This window comes from Eulemur rufifrons, chromosome 2 (assembly GCF_041146395.1).
Source record: "Eulemur rufifrons isolate Redbay chromosome 2, OSU_ERuf_1, whole genome shotgun sequence".
NCBI classification, from domain to species: domain Eukaryota; kingdom Metazoa; phylum Chordata; class Mammalia; order Primates; family Lemuridae; genus Eulemur; species Eulemur rufifrons.
In genome coordinates this window covers 110,886,600-110,892,353 of record NC_090984.1, presented here as the reverse complement: position 1 = coordinate 110,892,353, position 5,754 = coordinate 110,886,600, and the positions used below count along the sequence as shown (strand labels likewise).

At 35.7% G+C, this 5,754-nt stretch overlaps 1 pseudogene; it reads left to right on the top strand.

Annotated features, from left to right (window-relative positions):
• Positions 1-2,975: 2,975 nt before the first annotated feature.
• LOC138380780 (heterogeneous nuclear ribonucleoprotein A1-like) lies at positions 2,976-4,033 on the top strand (annotated as a pseudogene).
• Positions 4,034-5,754: the final 1,721 nt, after the last annotated feature.

Genomic DNA, 5,754 nt, shown 5'->3' with positions numbered 1-5,754 from the left:
TAATTGATGTCTATAAGGTTATACATCTGTTTAGTGCTAGGCAGATGAAAAGTCAAGTTACATGACTTCAAGCCAACATGTCACTATATTGCTTTTATTTTAACTTAAAAAGAACCACAAAAAAGCAAATGATTTCCCCAGTTTATCCATGCCATGCTGATAAGCCATTAACCGAAGACTATGCATATTAGTAGCAGGCAGGCAGTTGTAGGCACGTGCGAAAGAATGACTGGCTGTAAAGAAACAGTCCTGGTGACCTTAGAACCTTTATAAAGCTTTCAAAGTTGTCTTATCATAACGTTTTCTGTTTGTTTGTTTGTTTGTTTTTACATTACAGCATCTTACACATTTGGATTTCTATGTGCTAATTTTCTTTTTTTCATCGTGTGTGTGTGTGTGTGTGCATGTGTGTATATGTAGTCAATAAAGTCAATATTGTCTTATTGAGCAATAACTGAAGAATATATTATAATCATGAACAAAAAATAGCACCATAATATTTTTTAAAAAACATTTTTTGAAGCATAGCATACATATAAAATACTGAAGAAATCATAAGCATATAGCTTGATTAATTTTCACAAATCAAACACACTCCTGTAAATAGCACCTAGATCAAGATATTGTTATATTTTTACACCTGTAAATATATCGTATTTGTATTTAACTTTGTAAGTGGAATTGCATTCTATGATCACATCAGCGTGTTCTTGAAGAGGATTGACAAAGACCTAAATTGTTTGAATAATCAAGACTGCATTCAGTTTTTGATTACTAACTATATTATTCAAAAATCTCTCAACTGAGCCTGAACAAAGAAAAATGTATTAAAACCAGTTAAGAACCTTTTTTCCCCACATTTCCACTTCTTCATTTAATAAATAACCATATTAGGCAGGTGCAATCCTATGTAAATAACGTCTATCTAGAAATATTTATTTGTGCCTGGGTGTATGTGGTGCTGTGCCAGTAACTATAATTTTATAGTACACATTGTACTTCTTAATCTCCTTATTAACATTTCCCAACTCTGCAGACCTAAGGTAATCCCAATATTAGGTATTTTCCATGAGTTATTGATTAGATTCTGATTGCCATTACAGAAGAGTCATCATCAAATTTTTAACTCTAGTCTACCATTCAACCGAATTTATTTCAGTAAGCTCACTTATCTCTGCCCACTGAACTACCTTGGGGTTTGCTATCAATAACAAATGGATTAATTTCCCACTCATGCTTAAGGAAAGCTCTTCCCTTGTCCCACTCATCTCTCACTAAAGTGAAGGTTTTGCAATGTGATGACCACTCCATGCTGAAGAAGGTAGTCCTGGGTTGTGACAGTTAATGGCATATGAGAAAGGTATGGAAGAACCATGCAGTAGCTGTACACACCCACCTGTAGAGTCTTCTGTTTACATACCGAGTTTTACTTAGAGGGACAAGCAAGCTGATTGACCTCACAAAAAGGAAATCTGTCTTTTATCAGTATGATTACTCTGTTGCAGTGCATTTATTTATTGATGCATCTGCTACATAAGTGTCTAGCTTATAGTAAGGGCTTAATTAACATTTATTGGATAAATACATGGTAAAAGCTGTTGTACTACCATGTTGTTTTGCAGAGAAAGCTCAGCCTTGCTTATAGACTCAAGGACACCACCACATGAGAGTGTCAAGTTACACTTGGCTTTCTTGATCTGCATGTTGAAGGACACTGCTCAACCACAATGTGACTGTATTTCCCACAGGTTTTTATTCAATGTTATGTAGTGTCACATGGACTATTTTACTTCCCCATGACAGAGATGAAGTTTAAGGTGGGTTTGAAGTATCAGATGTAAACTCCAGGCTGATTGAGCATCTTAGAACTTTGCAGACATGGAAACATTTCCCTGCAGAATCCGTTATCCTTTTTAACTCAAAAGCCTAAAACTTTCTGATGGCAACCTTATGCTCCCAAAGCATTGCAGATTATCTGTATCAATTGTAATTGTCATTGCATTTAAGAGAAAGAAAAAAATATGTTTAGATAACTACATTATATACTTCATTAAAGCAGGGAGATATAGCCTGCCTATATGCAATAATTCTGTGTTGAATAAATTGCCATCTGTTTTTAATAGACTTGCTCAACTCCCAGATTATCCAAGAGGACTTTCTGATTTCACCCTTACCTGAATCAATTTCTCCTTCCATATACTGCTATCAGTACTTTTTAATTTTATGTGAGTATCTCTATGTGTTTCTATTCTCCTTCACTAGATTTAAAGTTCCCTAGTGGTAGGGATTTCAGCTGATTTATATAGAAATTCCCTTCTCTATGATACTCATTTATAATTAACAGGTATTCATTAAATTTCTGTTGAACTGCATCTATATCGTTTCACGCTTACATTTTCATTTAAGTCAAGTGGGAGCATCATATCCTCCATTGAAAACTATGAATAATAGGAAGAATGATTCCAGAGGAAATTAATATTATAAAGTATTTTATTTCTAAGACAGTGGAAGATTTCAAATAATATTTTTAAATTACCAAATGGATATAAATTTTGTTTGACATTAAGATGTAAGACATTAATATTAGTGTTTTAATTTATCATGTTATATAATTAAATAAAATTTCAAGTGTTCAATGCTGAGAGCTATTTATCAGCCTTAGTATTACAATAAGGAGCACTATAAAGGTTAATAAGATAAAGGATCATCATATATTATTCCCAGGCCTTAAATTGCAGTGGTTTGCAAGGGTAGTAGTCAATACCAAAGAGGAAATAGAATTCTTTCTATAAGTGCAGCACATAGCATTTATATTCTTCCAGTGCAGAAAAATGAACAATATGGAATAAAAACTAGAAACAAAGTCATTGTGGAAATAGTGACTACTACATTACTATTACTACATTAATATAAAGTCAAGACTATGCTCTGCCCGTGGACGCTGCCGAGGAAGCATCCTTGAAGTCTCTCTTCCCACTGCCGTCATGTCTAAGTCAGAGTCTCCTAAAGAACCCGAACAGCTGCCGAAGCTATTCATCGGAGGGTTGAGCTTTGAAACGACCGATGAGAGTCTGAGGAGCCATTTTGAGCAATGGGGAACGCTCACGGACTGTGTGGTAATGAGAGATCCAAACACCAAGCGCTCCAGGGGCTTTGGGTTTGTCACATATGCCTCAGTGGAGGAGGTGGATGTGGCAATGAATGCATGGCCACACAAGATGGATGGAAGAGTTGTGGAACCAAAGAGAGCTGTCTCTAGAGAAGATTCTCAAAGACCAGGTGCCCACTTAACTGTGAAAAAGATCTTTGTTGGTGGGATTAAAGAAGATACTGAAGAACATCACCTAAGAGACTATTTTGAATAGTATGGGAAAATTGAAGTGATTGAAATCATGACTGACAGAGGCAGTGGCAAGAAGAGGGGCTTTGCTTTTGTAACCTTTTATGACCATGATTCTGTGGATAAGATTGTCATTCAGAAATACCATACTGTGAATGGCCACAACTGTGAAGTAAGGAAAGCCCTGTGGAAGCAAGAGATGGCCAGTGCTTCATCCAGCCAAAGAGGTCGAAGTGGTTCTGGAAACTTTGGTGGCGGTCGTGGAGGTGGTTTTGGTGGGAATGACAACTTTGGCCACGGAGGAAACTTCAGTGGTAGAGGTGGCTTTGGTGGCAGCCGTGGTGGTGGCAGATATGGTGGCCGTGGTGGTGGCAGATATGGTGGCAGTGGGGATGGGTACAATGGATTTGGTAATGATGGAAGCAATTTTGGAGGCGGTGGAAGCTATAATGATTTTGGCAATTACAACAATCAGTCTTCAAATTTTGGACCCATGAAGGGAGGAAATTTTGGAGGCAGAAGCTCTGGCCCCTGTGGTGGTGGAGGCCAATATTTTGCCAAACCACGAAACCAAGGTGGCTATGGTGGTTCCAGTAGCAGCAGTAGCTATGGCAGTGGCAGAAGGTTTTGATTATTCCCAGGAAACAAAGCTTAGCAGGAGAGGAGAGCCAGAGAAGTGACAGGGAAGCTACAGGTTACAACAGATTTGTGAACTCAGCCAAGCACATTGGTGGCAGGGCCTAGCTCCTACAAAGAAGACATATTTTAGACAATACTCATGTGTTTGGGCAAAAAAAAACTCGAGGACTGTATTTGTGACTAATTGTATAACAGGTTATTTTAGTTTCTGTTCTGTGGAAAGTGTAAAGCATTCCAACAAAGGGTTTTAATATAGATTTTTTTTTTTGCACCTATGCTGTTGATTGCTAAATGTAATAGTCTGATCATGACGCTGAATAAATGTGTCTTTTTTTTTTTAATGTGCTGTGTAAAGTTAGTCTACTCTGAAACCATTTTGGTAAACTTCCCCGAAAGTGTGAAGATAGAATTCCTTCAGGGTGTTGCCAGGTTCTATTTGAAATTCATTTACAACCTGCTTGGGTGGAGAAGCCATTGTCTCCAGAAACCTTGGTGTAGTTGAACTGATGGTTACTGTTGTGACCTAAAGTTCACCATTAAAAGGGGTCATCCAAGGAAAATGATGGAATTATTGGTTATAAAGATGATTGTTGGCATAGCCTATGCAATATACCTAAATTGAATGATGGTACCAGATAAAATTATAGGTGGGAATGAAGCTTGTGTATCAACCATTATCATGTGTAATCAATAAATGATTTAATTCTCTTGAATGAAAAAAAAAAAGTGAAGACAATGTAAAATAGTATATCAATTTTAAAACTAAAATTGGCCTTGTTTTGTTTGGAATTCCCAGTAAATATCCAGGAACTCTAATGAGTAAATGAAAGGTGAAGAAGCTTTAAGCCATTGGACCTGAATCTCCTCCACCATAATTTTCAAGACATTTTCTCCTTTAATATTTCCAAAGTGACCTGATAGTTTTATCTTTCATTACCAAAAACTATGTTTCTACCTTATTAACAAAAAAATTATTAAAAAATTTTTTTAAATGGCTTTCATTTTAAAATTTATGATTTGCCACTTTAGGAATAATTGTAATGATAAATCATTATAAAAGTAGAGGTTAGGAAGTTTCAAGTCAGGAATTTAATTTTATTATTTTTTGATAAACTGATGCCATATAGGCTTCCAAAAGAGCGAACCAGTGTTACAAAATATTTATAGTATGCTGTATTTTGTAAGTGAAGTGTGAAAACAACTGAAAACAGCACAATGCACTGGAAAATATTGCAATTCTTTCAAAACCTCCTTCTAGTTATGAACATTATGGAGATTTGAAATGTTCTCTTCCTCATGTTCTATTACTGAGTGTTTAATAGGAGGAATATATATAAAGACAAATGAAGAGTAGATGTTTAAATAAAAATGTGGGCTACTACATTTTCCACCTAACAGAAAATGTACAATTTAAAAAGAATACCTTGATTTACGATTCTATTATTTTGGAAGACTGATATACAAAAACACCTTCAGCTATAAAAAAGCTAAAAGATGATGGAAAAATAATAAAATAAAAGAAAATTCTCAAATATGCAGCTTAGCACAGAGGACAAAAACACAAAACCAGAGATGCAACCATCACTGAATCTTGAGATGATTGATTGCTATATTTAGTATTTAGGGGCCATATAGATATGCAGCACCAGGTCTGAGTCTCAAAAGTCTGGGTAGTGAAAAATAATCACTGAGAATGTACAGCTATGGATTTATATACATGAACATTCTATGAAATTCACATAAAAATAGTCCTGGACAAATTAACAGTGTTACTT